At 40.5% G+C, this 20,826-nt stretch overlaps 1 long non-coding RNA gene across 12 annotated transcripts in view; it reads right to left on the bottom strand.

Moving 5' to 3' along the window:
* LOC102156069 overlaps positions 1-20,826 on the bottom strand; it is an 801,934-nt gene that overhangs the window by 454,593 nt on the left and 326,515 nt on the right. For 5 of the 12 annotated variants that reach the window (XR_005360052.1, XR_005360049.1, XR_005360053.1 and 2 more), the window contains one exon: positions 703-756. This is a non-coding gene — a long non-coding RNA (uncharacterized LOC102156069). Of the gene's footprint in view, positions 1-702; positions 757-5,270; positions 5,352-12,506; positions 12,692-20,826 lie in introns of those variants that run through there. The other 7 variants (XR_005360047.1, XR_005360046.1, XR_005360048.1 and 4 more) reach the window with 4 other exon arrangements.

Here is a 20,826-nt window from a genome sequence, read left to right as displayed (position 1 = left end):
TTTATAGAGCCAAAAGATTACTCTAAATTACTGTGCATGTGACATCTAGATAAATCTAATATTCTTAAGTATTCTTAAAGGAAGTTGTAATTGAAAGAATACAGAATCTCTTTGTAAATATTTTCAGGGACAGTTCCCGAGTTCTATGTATTTAGGCTTCCCAAGAATGTTCAATGAGGCAAAATGCTGAAAAATGGATTATGCTTTCTATCCCACAAACACATTGTTACCTCTCTTCCATTTTTTTACTGACTGTATTTGCAAATAATACCACAGGCAAAGAAGTAAAGTTGGCTTAGAGCAAGTTACACAGTATGTGGTTTATAAGTACTTACTTTATGTAATCATGATACATATTAAGTGTTAAATAAATATGTGTTGATTTGGCTTGGCCTAGCTATGTGTGTAGCATACCAAAGAAAACAGTCTGTTCAGAATTACACTACCTTGGGCCAAAGGCTGGCCCAAAAGACCAGATACAATGGGGTCTTTGAGTTTTAATGTTTTAATTTTTTTCTTTTTAAAAGAAAAAAGTATCTGAGAGTAAAAATAAGTAATATTACAGAGTTAGTTTTATAAGAGGAATCATCAAACTAATATAATATATCATAGTGCTCTTTTATCTGAAGTATCTCTAACACCTTGAGTTTTGCAAATAGACTGAAAACTAAAAAGTCACATACACATCTGCTGGTGACTTACCTCCTCCAGGAAAATAACAAGGTGAATGTTCATGTCCAAACATCTGGATTGGTTCTGAAAGTAGAGAATAAAAGAAAGGTGGAGCCAGATCTGGAATGTCAAATCCTGAGGTCTTTTGGCCTGAGGAGGACTGGAAGTATAGTTGGTGCCCCATCCATATACCTTTGGGATTTATATTTGCAGTGCCTGCCAGCCAGGCTACCAGGCCAGTATTTGCCTCTCTTTGCTTGACAGCTTTCCCTGCAAATTGAAGCCCAATCTGTCCCAAGTGCTAAAGTGTTAATGTTCCCAGTCAAGGCACTAAACAATGACTCTTGGGAGTCTGTGTATTAACCTCAGGTGGAATTCTAAGCAGAGTTCTATTCTGGTTCTCAGATTTGCCCTGTAGGAGTAAGATCCTTACCCACAGAGGTAATTTGTGGTTTTATTTTCCCATCTCTCTACCAATGCTCCCTAGAATCACTTCAGGATAAGCTATTTCATTTGGGTTCCTGTCTCAGGGTCAGCTTCTGGGGAAATTCCCACTAACATAGATTATATTTGACTCAAACAAAGGACATCAATATACATTCCTCACTATTTTGTAAGAAGATAGTGGCACACCATCCCCTGCAAATCATACACTTTCTAATGGAGCTCACACATTCTATTGGAGGGTCATGGAGGACTTAAAGCAATTATCAGGACAAGTCAAGTCAAAGCAACTGTCAACTAAAATTGTGGCTCATTGGAGCACGAGCATCGTTTTTTTGCTTGACTTAATTGCATAATTGCCTTGGTTCTCAGCTTAGTGTGTGCAGACCTGGAGAAGAACAATTAATGACCTAACATGAGGGGGGACCCATCTCTGTGGCTTCTGGCCAAGAGGGAGATGCATCAGTGTCAAAGACAGCTATCTTCAGAGACTCTCTCAGGGGGAGAAATTTCTCTTTCAATTATGACCACCTAAAAATCATGATGAAAATTGCTTTTTATGAAATCAAGCCATGGAAATTAAACTTTTGGGAAAAATGGTTAAATTTTAGACTTGGAGTCCTCTGCTACACTGGAGAATTTTTCAGAGGATATCAAACATAACTACTAGATTCCATAAGAGTCTTGCTTCTGACACCTCAGTATACTCGGTGAACATTTCTGTGTGTAAGTAATGTGGCTTTCAGAAGAGAGTCATGTTTAAGTTCAATATCCATTCCTGTTATAGAGGAATCATGTAACAAATGAGACTCTAGTCTTAGGCATTTGTTCAAATGAGAATATTATGCAGAAAAAAATCCCAAATAATTAGTGAATGCAAGTTTCAGAATAGTCCCTTAATCCAGGAGCAGAGTGCCTTGCCCCTAAGGATGAGATTCAATCATAACACAGGAAGAGTAAAAGACCAACAAACAGCAATGGAAAGCCAGCATTGTGTTTGTTTCTTTTTGTAATTGCTAGATCTCTCTGACACGCTGAAGAGTGGATTTAATGTGTTTATTGTCTCTACTTTTAAGCATATCTAACTGGACTTCACAGGAAAACAAAAACAAACACCTTTTCCTCCCATTAGTCACCATTATTCTATTTGAATATGACTAAGATCTATCAATATACATTGATGAATGTGGCTTAACTCTAATGACTCTGATATTATTTCTAGTAAAACCTCTTCACTGAAAGACAAAGGCAAACATAATCTCCCTCAGAAGCAGAACCTGATGGTATCAGATGTCTAGCACCAGGAATTTCTGTTTTGTTTTAAGAACAATGAATTAGCACCTCTTCCTGTATGTAGGAGGCTTTTGCTCAAATGCATGTGGCTCAAAAGCCCTCATAAAGAGTTTATCTGGGGGATGACCAGGGAGGTGGTCTTACCCAGAATGAGGTCAGGTTCAGAAAATGTGCAAACTGGACAATCCACATTAAATTTCTTACAGTTTCTTAATTGTTTTGTGCCTGTGTTTGCCTTGGGGTTTGTGTCTGTTCTTCTCTTTGCCTGGAACACTTGTTGGTCCAGGGTCCCCCTACATCCCTACCCACTGCCACCACCACCACCACCACCACCCCGGCCCCTGCAACATGCGCTCATTTTCATTCTGCTGGGGTTGGCATTTCAGGTCTGTAGAAACAGAGTTTTCTGGAGGGATACTGTTTGTGTGCTTTCTGAACCATTGCTATGTAAATCTTCACCTCACTTCTGCTCGGTTGGTTGTATGCCCATCAGCTCACAGCTTGAGCTCCTCCCTCCTGCCTGGGTACACAGTGACCTCCTCTTCAACTGGGCCTTAAGACAGTGTCTCCTAATGTACCCAAGACCAGCTTCTAAGTCTGCAGCTTGCTGCTTGGGGCCTCTGCCCACATCGGCTCCTTGGCTTCACGTGTCCCTCTGCTGCAGCATGTTCTAGATGTTCCCAGTGCCCCTTCAAGCCCTGAGGATCAGGAAAGGGGGGAATCCTATGCTTGTTCTGCATGCATTTGCTATGTGATCATGGGTAATTAACTTCCCCTGCCTGGGTCTTCTTTCACTCATCTGCAAACAAAACAAAACAAAACCAAAACCCTAAAAGTATGAGCAAACTTATTCTTAAAGGCCAGAGAGTAAATACTTTAGATGCTGAAGAGCCAGATGGTCCCTGTCACAACTACTGAATTTTGACATCATAGCACAAGAGCTGTCATAAATACGTAAGAAAATGGGAGTGTCTTTGTTCCATTAAAACTTCATTTACAAAAACAAGGGGCAAGCTGGAGTTGGCCCATGAGCTCTAGTTTACTGGTCCTTGGTTGAGATGATTTGTCTGATTCCTCCTCCAAAATGCCCTGAAGCCACCTCGCTCCCACCAATATAATTGAGTAGTTCCTTCTTAGCTCCTGTTCTTTTCTTCCCAAACACAACTGCAAGTAAAAACAAAAGTAAACATACATCTTTCCCAGCAGACTATAAATTCCATGTGCACAGTGATGATGTCTGTTTTTTCACCAGAGTATACCAAGATTATTGCAAAGTGTGTAACACAAGTAATCTCTCAAAACAAACAAAAAGTAAATGAATAAATATGAGTGTCTGCTCAACCTTTATGAAAACAACCTTCTCTGAGAGAAGACCAGAGATAACCCCCCTCCACTTAAATACATGTTCCCCGCTACTCTCTCCTGATAAATAGTACGTTTTCCATCTTTTTCCTGGAGGTTGGAATGGATTTGTACTGAAGTATGCATAAATGGTTTCTCCTTTTCCCTGAGTGGGAAGGACTTCATGGCAGTGCTTCTCAAATTGCAATGAGCACACCGAACACCTGGGACCTTGTTTAAATGCAGGTTCCGGTTTAGGGTGAGTCAGAGTCCTGAGACTTCATTTCTAGAGGCTCCCTGGTGAGATGGATGCAACTGGTCCATGGACCACAGTTTGAGTTGTAAGGCTTTAGGGAACTTCTGCCCTGAGCACTTTTCCTTCATGTTAGTACCTAATGAGGAGAATTTGGGACTTAACCCAGATATCCTTCCCAGACAGGTTTATTTTGCTTTTCTTTTTAAAACCTGAAAATGACTAAGTTTTCTCGGCCTATGGCACAGAGATTAAAGACACCATAAGAAGTGGAAGTTACTTTCTGTGCAAGAAGCATAAGGATCACACTCCATGTCTATCTTGTTAATCAGAGGAAAAAAGTGAAGAGAAGGGAAGGTGGCAGAGCACACTCAGATTTTATCTCTGTGCCACAGGGATCCCCGGACACTGATGGGAACCAAGGAAGGATGGCTAGGCAGATGGCACATCAAAGCACACGACAATGCCCTTCTCATGGCCGATGGTCCAGGAAAAGGTATGCGCTTGTGTGAGAATTATGTTGGTTTTAAGAAGAAATGCTTCTTCTTAACTCATGATATTTCCTTCCACTTGAAATGAATTTGGTTAGCATATCACTTCCTCCTCTTTCTGCCCCAGAAGAGAAGGGAGTGGCTTATAGGATATTAAAGTCAGATAGAATAACCTGAATAGGTTGGCCCAGCCCCTCCCTATTTCTCTTAAGCTCAGAGACCTGTTGAAGTACGAGGTCTGTTTCACATCTCCATCCTCTCAACCTTCCCTGGCAAGTCCCACACTTGGGAAGCCATCCCCTCCCAGCACAGCCTATAATCCAGTGGATGTAATTCCTGGTGCAGTCTTCAGACCCACTTGGCTTTCAAACCAGACCCTAGAATAAAGGTGAATCTGTAGTTCTTATCTACTACTCCTTCATCTTCTTTTTCAATTTGTTTAGACTCAGGCTCAGGAATACAAACCAATCCTTCACTGTGGTTCTTCAAACCAAGTGTCACACTTTGGCTTGTTCAAATTTTTATGTGGAGAACGCTTATAAACTGGTTCTATAGCACTGATAATCTTAAAATTGGCAGCCACAGTATGGGTGCTAAGGCCAACGCAAGTGGTTCATCTTACACAAACCCAAACATGAGTGTGTGGAAAAGAGAAGTGCAGGCACATGTAGAAGAACCACTTAGTGAGTACTCTGAACAATGATAAGGAGTAAGGCAGAAAGGGCTGTGCCACATAACTGGGCTCTCTCAGTTTTCGTCCTGGCTCTGCTACTTACCAGTTCCATGATCTTGAGAAAGTCACTTCACCTCTCTGAACCATAGTTGCTTCTTCCATGAAACGTGGATAACAATGCTCACTGGGTAATTAGAGAAAGCAGAGTCACATACCCACGAAAGATCTTTGGGTACCATGAAACTCTGAATGATGACTGTTATATTAATATGTATAAAAAATGATTTCAAATCTCTGATGTTCACATACAGAGTTCCATATCCATTAGAGAATTTGTTCATAGGTGTGCATCCGGAGAATCATGCAGATCACACGGTATTAGTTGGTCTTTACGAACTGTGACAGTTTTAATCCAAACTCTAACTTTATAAATAAAAGAGCAGAAGCAATTGGCCCAATATCACATGTGAGTTAGTGGCAGATTCATGAATACATCTTGACCAGCAAATTAGGACTCTGGGTGACCATTCCATAATATCCAGTATGGTTTTAGAGATTCAATCTACTACATACGATTAGCCCAACCTCAGAGAATGGTATAGGCTCACACCTCCTCACTTTAACATGACTATTAGTTGGGAGTTATTTTTAGTGACACTTTGTAGAAACCCAATTTAAAGCGATTAAAGCAAAATTAAAGGGAGGGTCTTATATACCAAAAATTTCAATATATTTCTGAGACCATATGGCTAGATCAGGGTCCTGTGTTCATTTTTGTTTTCTTCTGCGATTGCTTCATTCCCAGGCAGATTTTCTCCAACCACCAGGAAAGAAGCTCACATAGTTCTTTCTGGCTCAGGAGTTCCAATAATTTGTCTGCCCTACTTGTGTTATAAATTTATTCCTGACACTATTGGTGTGGCCAGGAGGATGGAATCCTGTTGTTAGCAAGACTTAGATATGGTACCAACTCCTGGGGTGGAGTCATGTAGTAAATTTTTTAAAAACCATATAGACTAGCCAGGATTATTATGGAAGGGGGAAGTATTAGTCAACCAGAGTGAGTGATGCTATAAAAACACTATAATGTGCCCCCTTTAACATTCCTCATTAAATAATTAGCCATCTTGATGCTTTGCTTATCATGTTAGTTTCCTACTGCTGTGTAACAAATCCCCACAAACTTCACTGCTTCAACAAAATACATTCAGTAGTTCACAGTTCTGAAGGTCAGAAGTCCAATGTGGCATGGCTAGGTTCTCTACCCAGAATCTCACAAGGCTGAAATCAAAGCATGAGCCAGGCTGAACTCTTATCTAAGGGCTCTAGGGAAGAACATGCTTTTGTCATGGAACATGGCTCCCTCCATCTTCAAAGCCAGAGATAGTGCAACAAATCCTTTTTGTTCCTTGAATTTTTCTGACTTCCTTTCCTGCTACCAACTGAAGAAGAAAAGTGGTAATCTCCCTATTTTAAGGCCAACTGATTAGTAACCTTAATTACATCTTAATTACAAAATCCCTTTTGCCATGTAATATAATATAATCACAGGAGTAACAACATCATGTTCATTTTCCTGGGGATTAGGCAATTGGGAGGACTCAAAGAAAATATTCTTTGATTATTTTGCCTGCCCCACTTTCCCTGGGCTCTGCACCCCAATCCTGGATGTCAGCCTGATTCTTTAGACCTACAGTTATTTACCTGGCTCTGGAAATGACCTCCTCCAGTTGCTGTGGCTGGAAGCCATCTACTGACTACACACCCCCAACCTGGTGAAGTAGCATCCATTCCCACACCCTACCTGCAATATCCCACATTCTGCTCTCTTCCTTAGGCCTTACTTATGAGAAAGGAAGAATTGGAAGGACCTTTCGGCCCATTTCTGCTTTATAGCACTCTCCAAGTGCCAAGGTATAATCTGAATCCTCTCATCCAAACCGCTCCCCCACTCCACCTTCCAGGATAGGAAAGATATCTCCCCTGTTGTAGCTTCCCCAGGTTCTCTTGGGACCTTAGAGGAAATTTATACCTGCTGGGACTTCTCAAAACCACTATGACCCTTCCTTCAGGTTAGGCTAATCTTCAAGGCATCCCAGTTTAATCTCAGCTTCAACAATGCCTCAGAAAAATAAACCATAAATCAAAATGAGTTTCCTTTGGGATGAGTCAGATGAGGCAAGAGTGGAAACCCCATGGACAGAAAACCAGCCTAACTTGTTTTACCATTAGTGGTGACTTGGGCTTTACACATCATTGCTCCTGGAAAGAGAAACGTCTCATTGGAGTGGAGGAGAATCCCAGCCTTCATGCCTGAGTGGAAGGATATTTTCAAAGAGGCTGAGAGAGGAGCTAGGTTTAGCTAGGGAAGTCCAGCTACAGGACAGAAGGCCAGAATGGTGACCAAATTGAAATCAGGCAGAGAAGGACAACTTTCAGGGGTGGGCATTTCATCCAGGGGCAATGTCTATAAATCAATTTATAAAAATGTGTGTTGGAAGAGGGTTCTATGATCAAATATTTTGGGGAAAAATGAGGCAAAGAAATTACCTAGATTTTCTGACTGTAGAATTTTTCAGACTTTTGAATATATAATAGGCATTTAGAATCTCCAGTAATAGAAGACATCAGGGATCAGCAAGCATTTTCTATAAAAGGCCAGTAAATATTTTAGGCATTGTGGGCCACATGGTTTCTATTGTGTAACAACTCAACACTGTGGTTGTAGCAGCAAAGCAGCCATGGATAATATGCAAGTGAATGGGTGTGGCTGTGTTCTAATAAAACTTTATTTACAAAAACAAGCAAGTATTTGGCCTTCAGGCCATAGTTTGCCAACCCTAAGATAGGATTAACAAATTTACTAAACCACAGAATCCTTCATTCGCTTGTTCAACATGTCAGTTATTTATATGGGATAAAACTAAGAGTCTTGCATGCAGGACACTCTCTGGTTCACTACTACCTCCCTGGCATCTATAAGGGAACCAACACTTGTTGAACAGGAAATATTGAATTAAATGGTAAAATAAAACAACCATTTCAGAAGAAAGAGGGTCTCCCAAGGAACATACTGATGACAGCAAACTATTTAAAACAGTGCTTCAGAGCAATAAGAAGCAACTGTGTTTTGGAATAGAAGAAAAGGAGAGGAGTAGAAGGCTGAGGGTGAAGAGGACAAGGAAGGGATACAAAACAGGAAAAAGAACAAAATATGATAAGAGGGCAAAGGAGAGAGAAAGGAAGAGGTGGAGGATCAAAAGATCTGTTTCTACCCACAAGAAAATCGCTTTCTGTGCCCCTGGCTGTGCATGAGTGTCGGTGTCCTGAAAGGGAAAACCTTTAATGAGGTGCTGAAAAACCCACTTTGGCATTAATTAACAAGATCACTAGGCTGTCATAATTGCAGAAAGATAAATCATCAAGAGATATTTCCTAACAGAAATGCAGGTCATTACAAAATATTATTTAAAGTCACATTTACATATAAAAAGGATCAAATGGATGTTGTCCCACTTGGCCCCCACCTTCCCTCCCCTCTCCCTTGTGCCTGGTGCAATGCACAGGAATCAGTACAGGGCTCTGGGTATGCCAGGGTCTTTGGAATCTCTGCATATCATGCTCCCAGAGGGGCTCGATGGATGCAGAGCTGTGAGAACTGAAGGGAAATTTTGTAGACAAAAATCTCAGGGCTGCAACACCATGTCCCCACCTGATTCTGTGCCACTTATGCTACTAAATGCTCGAATTCCTCACTTACCTAGGGTCTTCATGAGACCAGTAACCTTATCTAGGTTTTTCTCCCCTCCATTATGTTCTCAACACTCAGTCTGTACTATGACACCCAATAGATGCATATTAAAAATATAGATCAATTCTTCAGGACTCAGCCAAAGAGTTTCCTACTTTGAAAGGTTTTCCCATATATTCCAACCTAAATGAAGGCACTCTCCTCTAAGACACTAAGGGGCATCCCCTACTCCTTTGTATGGTGGCATTTAGAGAAGTAAACCTACAATGGCAAAATAGAGCAAGGGTCAAGCCCTCCCTTCCTCCCATTAGAAACAGAGCTCCTAGAGACAGGACCCTGCTACATTTATTTCCATATCCTTACCTTTAGTACAGACCTACGTATGTAGTACATGTTCACAGCAAGTGCTTCTTGAATGGATATTAATAATCACTATAACCTAGAAAGGCAGGGGCAGAGTACTCAAAAGACAAAATTATGTGGCTATGTCAGAGGAACACAGAAGACAATTGAAACAACTCCCAATAACTGCTGCTAGAATGATTAGAGCAAGAAAAAGTAAGTAACATAGTATTAGTTTAAAACCCACAGTGTGACATAAATATATTGGGCAGGCCCTGGAGTGGCTGCCTGTGGGAGCTAAGCCATGAGCTAGAAGGACAGATCAAGAAAGTGATGTGGCTCAGGGCACTCACTGTGTCTGCAGGACAGTAGTCCTAAAAAAGAGTTCCTTTAAGCTAGAGTGTCCCAAAATAGGCTGCAGGTAACAGACACTGCTTTGGTGGTAAATGGACATTACATAAAAAGGGGAGCCCCTGTGAGGGTTCAGGTTAATTCTAAAACTAATAGATATCTATCCAAGATTAAACAAATAAATTAATTGATGGCAGATGGTGAAAGCCAGTGTCTCACTGTTGGTAAGCAAGGGGGAAAGGCTAAAATAATCCATGTGGTAATGGATTAGAATTAGAGACGTTAGTGTGAACTCATGTTTAGTTTAACATAGATATAAATAGATACTATATGTAGGTAAACAGATATGGATATACAGATACAGATACAGATCTAGAAAGAGATAGTCATATATACAGAGATATGTTGACATATACATATATATTTTCTAGTCTTGTCTTAGTTCTAGGAAAGCCTAGAAGCAATGGCATCCCAGTAGTAATGAGGCCATACAACATCCCGATCTCAGTTTCTAAATTCTATTCTCTGATTAAAGAAACCAAGGCTCCTTGGAGAAATGGCTTATTCTAGGTAATGGCTTATTCTAGGACTAGGTAATGTATAAGATGAGCCTGGAGCATCTTCTGGTGCCAGGAGTTAAAAAAGCTCTTAAAAGACAAAACTCTGTATGTGTTCCAGAGGAGCACAGAAGCCAACTGATAGGGCTCCCAATAACTACAGCTAGAACAATTTGAGCAAGAAACATAAATAACATAGTATATTGGGTTAAAATCCACAATATAACATAAATATCCATAAGTTCATATTGACATAATATTTAAATAAATGAATGAGTGAACGAGTGAATGAATGAATGAATAAAGGAGAATATACAAATCTTCCATACAGAAGAACTTCAAATAATTTATGTATATACTCTATCCTCAAGGAAGTAGGGCACATTCCTCATCCCCTAAGTTTGGGCTGCATATAGTGACTTCTCCTAAAGAATATAGTATGGGAAGGGAGGGGAAAAGTTACTTTATAGTGGGAAGCCTCAAAAACATTCGGCCAGGTGATCAGGGTCAATATGATTAGGGATGAGACCTGTTGGTAGCATACACTTTCAATATGATAATGATGTGATGAAAGAAAACCTTTATTTCTGGATTCTTCCTCCCAAAACCCATAACTCTAGTCTAATTATGAGAAAAAAACATCAGTCAAATTCCAATTGAGGGTCATGCTACAAAATATCTGAAAGATACACCTCCAAAGCATCAAGGTCATCAAAAACAGAGAGAATCTGAGAAAGTGTCATAGCCAGGAGGAACCTAAGGAGATGCAATGATTTAGCGTAATATGAAAATCTGGATGGGAAAAGGATATTAAATTGAAAACTATGAAAATTAGGTTCAAGTATGGCGATCAGTGAACAATAATGTATCAGTACTTATTCGGGAATGGCAACAAATACCACAGTTGGTACCACACTAACCTCAGCAACCCCTTATGTATTATCTGTGTTATCTGTGAAACTTTTCCAAAGCTAAAATCATTCTAAAACTAAAAGTTTAATACAGTAAACAAAGCCATGAAGAAAATAACAACAGTAAAACACTAAACAAAGGCCCCCTTGTACCCGCCCCCCCGCCGCCCGAGGTAGGACCACTGTTACAATGATAGTTTGCCCCTTGCAGTTGTGCGAACATGCCTCCACATGCTGCCTCACACCCCATCTCTGTAGCTCTAAGCTGACTCTGAATGCAGACCCTGGGTACGCCCCTCACTGATGTTTTCTCGGCTTATCTGTACCACTGATGCAGACATTTCTTTTATAGTTATCCATTGGTGCTTTCAGGTGTAAATCTTTCAGGTGTAAATCTTTCATCAGGCAAGCTCAAAGCCAACACTTTGAAACTTCAAGATACTTAAGAATCACCTGAGGGAGCATGTAAAAATGCAGATTTCTGGGCCCCATCATCTCAGAAATTCTGATTTACTCTGTGGGAAGGGAGTCCAGTTAATCTGCATTTTAAATAACCTCTACGGCTTTTCTGGTTCACACATTCACATGTGCCCTGAGCTAAAGGGCAAGGACTAAGCACCATTACGACTAAGTGTCATTCTTCTGCTTCTCCTCCCACATCCAGCGCGGTGATGCTTCCTAGGTACTACAAGCTTGGCAGAGAGTCGACACTCAATAAATATTTGATAAAAGAATGAACGCATGGATGAACCATCAAGATCAACATTTTGAAAAAGTATCTTTTTGGGATGCCTGGGTGGCTCAGCAGTTGAGCATCTGCCTTTGGCTCAGGGCATGATCCTGGAATCCTGGGATTAAGTCCCTCATCGGGTTTCCTGCATGGAGCCTGCTTCCCCCTCTGCCTATGTCTCTGCCTCTTTAATCTCTCTCTGTGTCTCTCATGAAAAAATAAACAAAATCTTTTTTAAAAAATTAAAAAGTATCTTTTTAGATTTAAGAACTTTGACATTGGGCATCAATCACGCCAAGGGATCCCTCACCATTAGGGCAGCCACAAGCTATGGGACATTAAACAAAAAACAGCATCCATGGGCATTTAAGGCCATTCACTGTGCAGATCATGACTGACGCGCAACACGGTAGAAAAGAGTTTCCTTCTCAAGAGTGAGACGGATTCTTGCTGTTTGTTTTTCTGCGCTACTACCATTTTTAGTTGTTTTTTTTTTTTTTTTCTATTTTGCAGGCTCAATTAAATGGGTTTGCCTTCTAAATCACCAGCTCAATAATTAGTTTGGTTGCATTTGCAGGTAGGAAACTAGGGGCCCTTTCTCCCCCATAGGCAGAAAAACACGTGTGCAATTAACTAATTGCAGACTGGTGCTCATCTGGTATAAATGCTAGAAACACTCACAGACGTACACACACACCTTGATTTCCGGAATAGTCTCTGACCTGGGGACAGGAGAGAGAGGCACAGAGAATAATATGCTCTCAAGAGGTGAGGCGTTTGGGTAGAGAACACCTCCCCTTGCCACAGGGGCTCCTGTAGGGGGTCACTCCTCCGGTGCCCTCAGGAGCACAAGGACACGTGGGAAGGTGGGATGTTCCCCATTCCCAGAATTCTGTTAGAATGGCTGTCATTGTTCAAGTTAGAATATTGCTGGTTAATTGTTGGCTCTGAGAGAAAAATTATGAGCAGGGGAAAGGGTTCTGCATGGATTTAGTGTATTTGAATAATTTAGACCCCCACAGTTCATTTGACAGGATTGTTTTTCTCTCACAGGAGCCTGCTGTTACAAGAATTAAAACTGTCGGGAGTACCAGGGGCTGTGCTAGAGCTTAGTAATGAGGTTTATCAGTCAATAAATGATTTTATACAGCAAATTAAACTGTAAATTTCGTTTGGGTGGTAAATATTTAGAGAATAAAGATATCTAGTTAATGAGGAGGGCTGGATGATTCTTTAAAAAAAAGAGCAAGAAGGAAAAAAGGAATGTCAACCTTTTAAATCTTGAATGTGTCTGGAACTGGATGACAATTTGCTCACTTACAGGTCTCTCTCTCTCTCTCTCTCTCTCTCTCTCTCTCTCTCTCTGTAAATAACAGAGGATGGCTTCATTGTTTGTGTATTTAAGGATGCAATGGAAAATCCTCCCATCGCTGACTTGTGCCTACTGCCTCAATGTGCTAATACCTCCCGCACAGGGTCCTTAGGAACACAGGAAGGAAAAAAATATGCAAACTGCTTACACAGGATCTGGCTCGAGGTTCATCCCTTCTGCCAAGATTTATTTTTAAGTGCAGATACCCTAGAGCTGTGCTGTCCAATATGGCAGCCACTCACCACATGTAGCTATTCAAATTTAAGCTTACATTCATTAAATTAATTCATTAAATAAATTAAAAATTCAGTTTTGTAATTGCACTTATCACATTTCAAGTACTCAGTCACTACATGTGGCTATTGCCTGCTGTATCAGCGCCCACATAGACAGTCCCATCATCGGCACTATTTCAGAATCTGTCAGACAATTTCATGTTTCCTGAGCTGGGGCACCCATAGATCTGGTGTTCCCTGGAATGGTTTAATTGGCACATGATTTTTTGAATTATCATGATTAGGTATCTGTGTATAATTACAAAAAATATTACAACTCAGTTGTCAAATCTGTGGTTTCACACATGTCAATGCTTAGGACAAGGCAGTCGAAGTTAAAATACAACAACAACAATGAGCAAGTCAGTTTAAGAAAATATTAAATAAATTATTATTGGTTGTAATTATTTGCCAAAAATCTTAGAGTAGCATACAAAGGAATGACTGGTATTTGAAAAATACTGAGCCAGGGTGCATGGGTGGCTCAATTGGTTAAGCATCTGCCTTCAGCTCAGGTCATGATCTCAGGGTCCTGGGATCAAGCCCCATGCCAGGCTCCCTGCTCAGCGGGGAGTCTGCTTCTCCTTCTCTCTCTGCTCCTCCCCCTGCTTGTGCTTGCTTGCTCACTCTCTCTCTATCTCAAATAAATAAAATCTTTGAGAGAAAGCAAGCAAGCAAGCAAAACAGTAAGCCAATAGACCCCAAGGGCTAGGAAGTTTAAGAAGAGGTGAAAGAAGAAAAAGAATAGCAGAACCTAGAGAAAGAGAGGTAAGAATGTCTGAGTCCAATTTCTCTAATCTTCCAGTTTTATTCTGGGCTAACCCAGACCATATCATGTGGCCACCTACCAAAGTCATAAATAGTCAATATATGCTCCACAGTTCTGTAAGCTCAGTCTTTATTGCATATCCAGGAAGTTCATTCAATATGAATGCCTGGTATATGTGGGATCTTTAGAACTGGTTTCTAGAAACTCTATGTGTACCCTAAAAGGCCCAAATAAGAGTAGGATTTGCAGATGACCTTGTGGGTCACAAGTCAAGAGGGAAGATCAGGACATTCTGACCTGCACTTCTGGCTTTCCATGTCAACAGTCCAAACCAAATCACCATCAGCTGGGAAGGTTTGTCTCCCCTCCCTCATGTGGCTCATTCCTTGAGCCAACTCCTGTCACCTTCCTGCCCCAATCCACCAGTCACACCACTACTCTCTGATCATAGCACACTCTGGAATCTGGCAGTATGTGACCTTGGTAACCTTGTCTCATAACCTGGTCAAAGAAAATCATGGGAGAGCCAGAAGCACCATGGTATCAGAGTCCCTAAAGAAAAAGATACCATAGTCAATTTGGACCACTGACGGTGAGTTTAATAAAGATTACTGATGAATGGTATGGGTAGGTATAGGTAATCAATCAGGTTTAGAATCTTGGGGCTAGTAGCAAGGGGGCCCCATAACTATTCCTAGGCCCGAATGGACAAGGGAGAAGGTGAAGGGTATGGTACCTCGAAGGAGAGGATCATCTGGCAGGAACTGTGATCTCAATTTATTGAAAGGTATTACAAGCTCCTGAAGACCTACAGAAAGGGAGCAGGGTATAGAAAGGTGGAGAATGTCTTTCAGGGGCCAAGGGAAGTGACTAGCACAGTCCTTCTGTTTGTCCAGGTTGAATAAGCCTCATCTTCTTCCAGCGTTGCTAGAGACGTTTGGAAGGCCAGGAGGCACATGCTCCGTATTTGCCCCACAGTCCCCCTCCTAGGGTTTATCCTCACAAATGATCTCCCAGCTCTAAGGCATCACTCACAGTTCAACCTTCTGGAAACACCTTCCTATCCTATCTGAAAGGCGGCCTGCCCAGCTCCTTCAGAGCTTGGTCACTAGACTTGGGAGGTCAAGGCTTTCACTTCTGGTCTAAACACTCACACTTCAGTGTAACTCCTTCCCTGAGTTCTCTGGAAGGAAGACTTGAAGGCCATGTACAATTTTAAATTATTTCAATAGAAAGTAAGAGGAAACCTCATCTCAAATTTGCTTGAACAATAAAGATATCTGTTAGGTCACGTAACCAGAAGTACAGAGGTTCTTCAAACGTCACGTTGTGGCTCTGTCTCTTCACTCTGTCCCTCCCTCTGTGTTGGCTCTACCCACAGGCTTACAGCAACATGGCTTCAATACTTCTTGGCCTCTGCATACAATAATGTCCAGAAGACTAAAAGGACTCATTTTAAAATAGCACTGTCCAATAGAATGTAGGCCACATATCTAATTTTAAATGGTCTAATAGTCATATTAAAAAGGTAAAAAGATCTAGTACTTCCACCTACTGGGTATCTACCCAAAGGAAACAAAAACACTAATTTCAAAAGATATGTGCACCATGTTTATTGCAGTATTACTTATAATAGTCAAGATATAGAAGCAGCCCAAGTGTCCATTAATTGATGAATGGATAAAGAAGATAAATGTATGTATACACACACACACACACACACACGAATGGAATATTACTTAGTGATAAAAAAAATGAAATCTTGCCATTTGCAACAACATACATGAATCTAGAGGGTGTAATGCTCAGTGAAATAAGTCAGCCAGAGAAAGACAAATACCATACAATTTCACTCAGGATCGAGTCCCGCGTCCGGCTCCTTGCATGGAGCCTGCTTCTCCCTCTGCCTGTGTCTCTGCCTCTCTCTCTCTCTCTCTCGAATAAATAAATAAAACAGAAAAATCTTTAAAAATTTTTAAGATATAAAACAAATGAACAAAGAGAAAAGAGACAAACACACACAAAAAAACCAGACTCTTAACTTTAGAAAACAAACTGATGGATGCCAGAGGGAAGGTAGGTAGGGGGATGGGGGAAATTGGGGATGGAGATTAAAGAGTACACTTATCATGATGAGCACCGAGAAATGTATAGAATTGTTGAATTATTGTACACCTGAAAATAATATAACACTATATGTTAATTATGCTTGAATTTAAAAAATATATTTCAAAAAAGTTAAAAAGAAACAGGTGAAATTAAACTTATCAAAATATATTTTCTTTAAACCAAAATATGCAAAATACTAGCATTTCAATATGAAACCAATAGTAAAAGTATCAATAAGAAATTTTGCATCCTTTTTTCATACTAAGTCTTTGAGACCTAGTATCTATGTGGACTTACCATATGTCAAGTGCTCAGTAGCCACATGTGACTGGTGGCTATCTTATTATATAGCACAGCTCTAGAAACTTTGCCCTGAAGGATAAGGAATCCCCCAGAAAACTGCTTCTTGTATCCACAGGCCCAATGGGGTACTACATCCTTCCCAGAACAATCACTGACAGGGGAGACCATTTTCTTACAACTAACCCAGCTCACGTTTGAGCCTATGGATAGAGTAATTTTCCCCTGAGGCACAAGAGCTATTCAATGAAGATGAGAAACATAAAACATAAATCAAAAATCTAAAAAAAAAAGAAAGAAAGTTTCCTATTGGTAGGAGTTACATTGGATCCAGGGTAACCCACCGACAATGTCCACAAGAGACTGGCTCCTCTGTTGTGGTGCTTCACTGACTCCTGGCTGGAGGGCCCATTCTATCCTTGATTTAAATTCCTGTCCTCTAAAGACAGAGATCTGGGAGGGCTGGGGGAAGTTTTTCCCCTCAGTGGGTGCTAGAAAGCTGACGGGGATGTAACAGATCTTGCCGTCCAACTCTACAGAGATTGATTTAAGAGCCGTTTGCCTCATGGGGCTGATTGGGCCTTTTTGGGTGGAAAACTGCTTTGTCAAATAAACCTTATCCGCTGTTTAAGCAACTTCTATGCCCTTAGTATCCAAAGGATACTCCAAATGGAAACTCAAGTGCTTTCTTCTGGGGATGAGAGAGGCTACAAAGTATTAAGAGTCTGAGCATAATGTCGAAATAGTGAAGGTTACCAATAATTAAACACGCACTAGGTACTTTACATGTGTCACTTCATTTAATTTCTTAAAGAAAGTAATGAGTAAAAAAAAAAAAGTAATGAGTAAAAGAATACAAATGGGTTTCTGTTGTTCATTAGATCAATGGAAGTTACTAAATTCCATTTTCTTACTTTCACTTCCATGAGACAAATTCTTGGAGAGTCACATCAGCAGATCATGGAATTTGGGATGATTCTCTGAGCATTGCTATGGCAAGGACTTGATGTTCATGAAATAGGACAGAGGCATAAAGCCTGAGCCTGAGTCCAGGGCAGTGCTGAGTTTCAGTTAAGATCATGACCCTGAAAACATATGATTCCTAGGGTGGTTACTGTCCCTCTGTGTTCCCTCTGTCTGGCCAGGTCAGGGGAGGAGCAGGCACAAATTAAATATGTCTGGAGTGTAACTGAAGCTCAGGTTTTTATCCTGACCATTTTAAAAGCATGAACTCTGCTTTCAGCAAGCCCGGGTTCTAGTTAGCAATCCATCACTTTCTGATTATATGATCTTGGACAAACAGCACAGTATCTCTAAACCTCAGTGTCCATCTAGGATGGAGATAATGGCCTCCTGATGCTTTTAAGGTTTGGAGTAAGTGAGGTCTGCGGGTCAAGCTGAATTTGTCATCTAGCAAGAGCTCGGTAACTGTCAGCTATTACCAAAAACAATCTTCGCCATCATGGCCCCAAGAACAAGGCCAATGAAGCCATGGCCATTGAACTGGATACAAAATACTTTACTCCAAAACCAATACTTGTGCTGTGAACCATTCATTCCTTTGTTGAACGTGGCATCTGTTAAACAGCTTTGAATAATTTTTTTTAAACCTTATTTTGTCTGAGAACATCTGTGTCCATCTGGACATGCTCCTCTCTAGCATTTCACTTTTAAGTCTGATGTAACTATCAGATGTTCTTGTACAGATTCTGGGACAGATCTGAGTATTATTGAACAGACATCAATTCTACTGATGGCATGAGGCATGTCAATCTCAGCAGGAAAAGTGACAGCTTCCTTATCACCAAAACCAGCAAGCTTCCTGATTCATTTGCTGGTATTGTCAATAACAGTTCATGGCAGACTTGAATATGAGCATATTGTTCCCACCTAATTCTTCCCTGTTGAGTCTCTTCTCCCCAAAAAAGGACTGAATCTCCCCCTTTCTGCAGCAATTCCTCACATTTTAGGTGTTATTTGTCCTAAGTGCCCCTAATAGATAAATTCTTCCCGTAAGCCTGAATTTAGGCAGAGTGCTGCCTCTTTGCTTGAGTTTGTGCAGTGTTTATTTTTTATTCAGGAAGAGTTGAACTCAGAACATCTCCCCTTTATAGCAGGTCCTGGGAAACAGCTTTAGGTATTACTTGCAACTGGATAAGTATTCGAGACTAGGCTTTCTATAGGTGGTTGAGTAGAGATCGACTATATTAATCTGCTTCCTAAGATCTGTTAAGTCTTTTTCTGTTGCTTTTATATAGTTTGATTATAGATTTTGACATAGTCCTGTCCTCTCTCTTCTTACATATTTTCTTTCTTTCTTTCTTTCTTTCTTTCTTTCTTTCTTTTTCTTGAAAATGGATCAGATCCACATGATAAATCTCTATTCCATGTTTTCACACAATGAGAATATTGGTTTTGCTTTGTTTTATTTTGGATTTTTGGTTTTGCTTTTCTTTTTTTTTTTTTTTTTTTTTTTTACAACAGAGACTTTAAGTTTCTCAATGAAGACTTAAAAATCATTTTGTAGATTGAGGTGAACTATAATGGGCTCTGTCATATATTTTCTCAGTGAAGTAAAACTTTGAAAACCACCCTGTGACACATTATTGTTTAAGCTAAGAATGACTCTTTTGGCTCTTGATAATGAAACCCTGCTTTGCCAGTAATTTCAGGTCTACTACCTATTCAAAAACTATTCAAAAGCTATCAATCACCTATTCAAAAAAAAAATCACTTTTTTCCTAGTGACTCTATCCTTATGGATTCCTGGTCATGAAACCAGAGGTTAGCCATGTCCCCTCCAGCATTTTTAGGGAGTGCCTTTTCTTTCGTTACGTACTAAGCATGCCATTGACCTGTCAACCCTGAAGTAAATGGGCTGTGGTCTATGTCATAATGATGGTCCCCTCCGTGATTAAGAAAGAAAGACAAAAAAAGATTGAAAAAAGAAAAGAAAGAAAAAAGAGACAGAAAGACTGGTATTTGGAGATGACTATGCCAAATTTCGGCTGAAAGAGATACTGGGTGTGGTCCATGAAGAGAGCCTCTGTGTTAAATCTAAGGTATGACAAAGAGTGTCTCTCCAAAAATAAAGTTTTTAAAGTTGCATTTTCTTGTCTACAAAATTACAAATTATTTTGTAGCCTTAATAAGCATTTTCAGATCTCTTCCCACCCATGTCACAAGCCTTTATCTGAGAACATCTCCCCCAAAACATACATGAAGGAGCCTCTAAAACCACATGGTAGAAAGTGAAGTCCCCATGACCCCTCACAGTAGCCACATCTGTTTGGACCAAAAGTGGTCACTTTTCTCAGAAACACTTGGTGGCCAGCTGGACCAGTCATATTTTCCTTCTTGGAAATATGGCATCAGGACATAGAAATACAGGTCTTCAGACATGACCGTTGAGAGCATAAAGCTTATCATGGTATGGCTATGTTTGGACCACATGCAAAGAAGTGAAGAAACCTGGCTTGCAATAAATGAAAGAGAAGAAGGACAAGAGCAAGAGGAGAGACACCTGTATAGAATTAGACACAAAAGCTGATAGGACCAGAGAAAGGGACTTCTTGCTTCTGCAGACTATGTTCCTAGCACTAGTGAGGCTTGCTCACACTTCATCTCCTCAGCTTCCATAAGACTCTACTCTGTATCTTTTTTTTTTTTAACTATCTTCTGCTTTTGCTTAAGCTATCCTTTACCACTGAATATCATAAGACATAAGATTAAAGGAGACAGGTGGGATCCCTGGGTGGCTCAGCGGTTTAGCGTCTGCCTTTGGCCCAGGGCGCGATCCTGGAGTCGCGGGATCGTGTCCCACATCGGGCTCCCAGCATGGAGCCTGCTTCTCCCTCCTCCTGTGTCTCTGCCACTCTCTCACTCTATGTCTATCATAAATAAATCTTAAATAAATAAATAAATAAGACAGGTATCTAACCTGCCTAGTATAGTGAATGACTCAGATTTAACCAAAATTTTGTTTCCCTTTCCATGTACAGGCTGACATGCAACATGGCCAAGACAAACAGGGTTTGTCTTGTGGAAAATGTTATAGCAATGTGAGTTCAAATGGGATGATATTATCAATAGGTTTCTAGGTTGCTGGTGTAGTTTAGACCAGAAAGAATAAAGGTTTGACTCAGCTTCTGTCATTTTAACTTCAGAGTGTGTGTGTGTGTGTGTGTGTGTG

The sequence above is a fragment of the Canis lupus genome, chromosome 5, assembly GCF_011100685.1.
Source record: "Canis lupus familiaris isolate Mischka breed German Shepherd chromosome 5, alternate assembly UU_Cfam_GSD_1.0, whole genome shotgun sequence".
NCBI classification, from domain to species: domain Eukaryota; kingdom Metazoa; phylum Chordata; class Mammalia; order Carnivora; family Canidae; genus Canis; species Canis lupus.
Note: the sequence above shows the minus strand (reverse complement) of the source record. Positions and strands in the feature narration are given on the sequence as shown.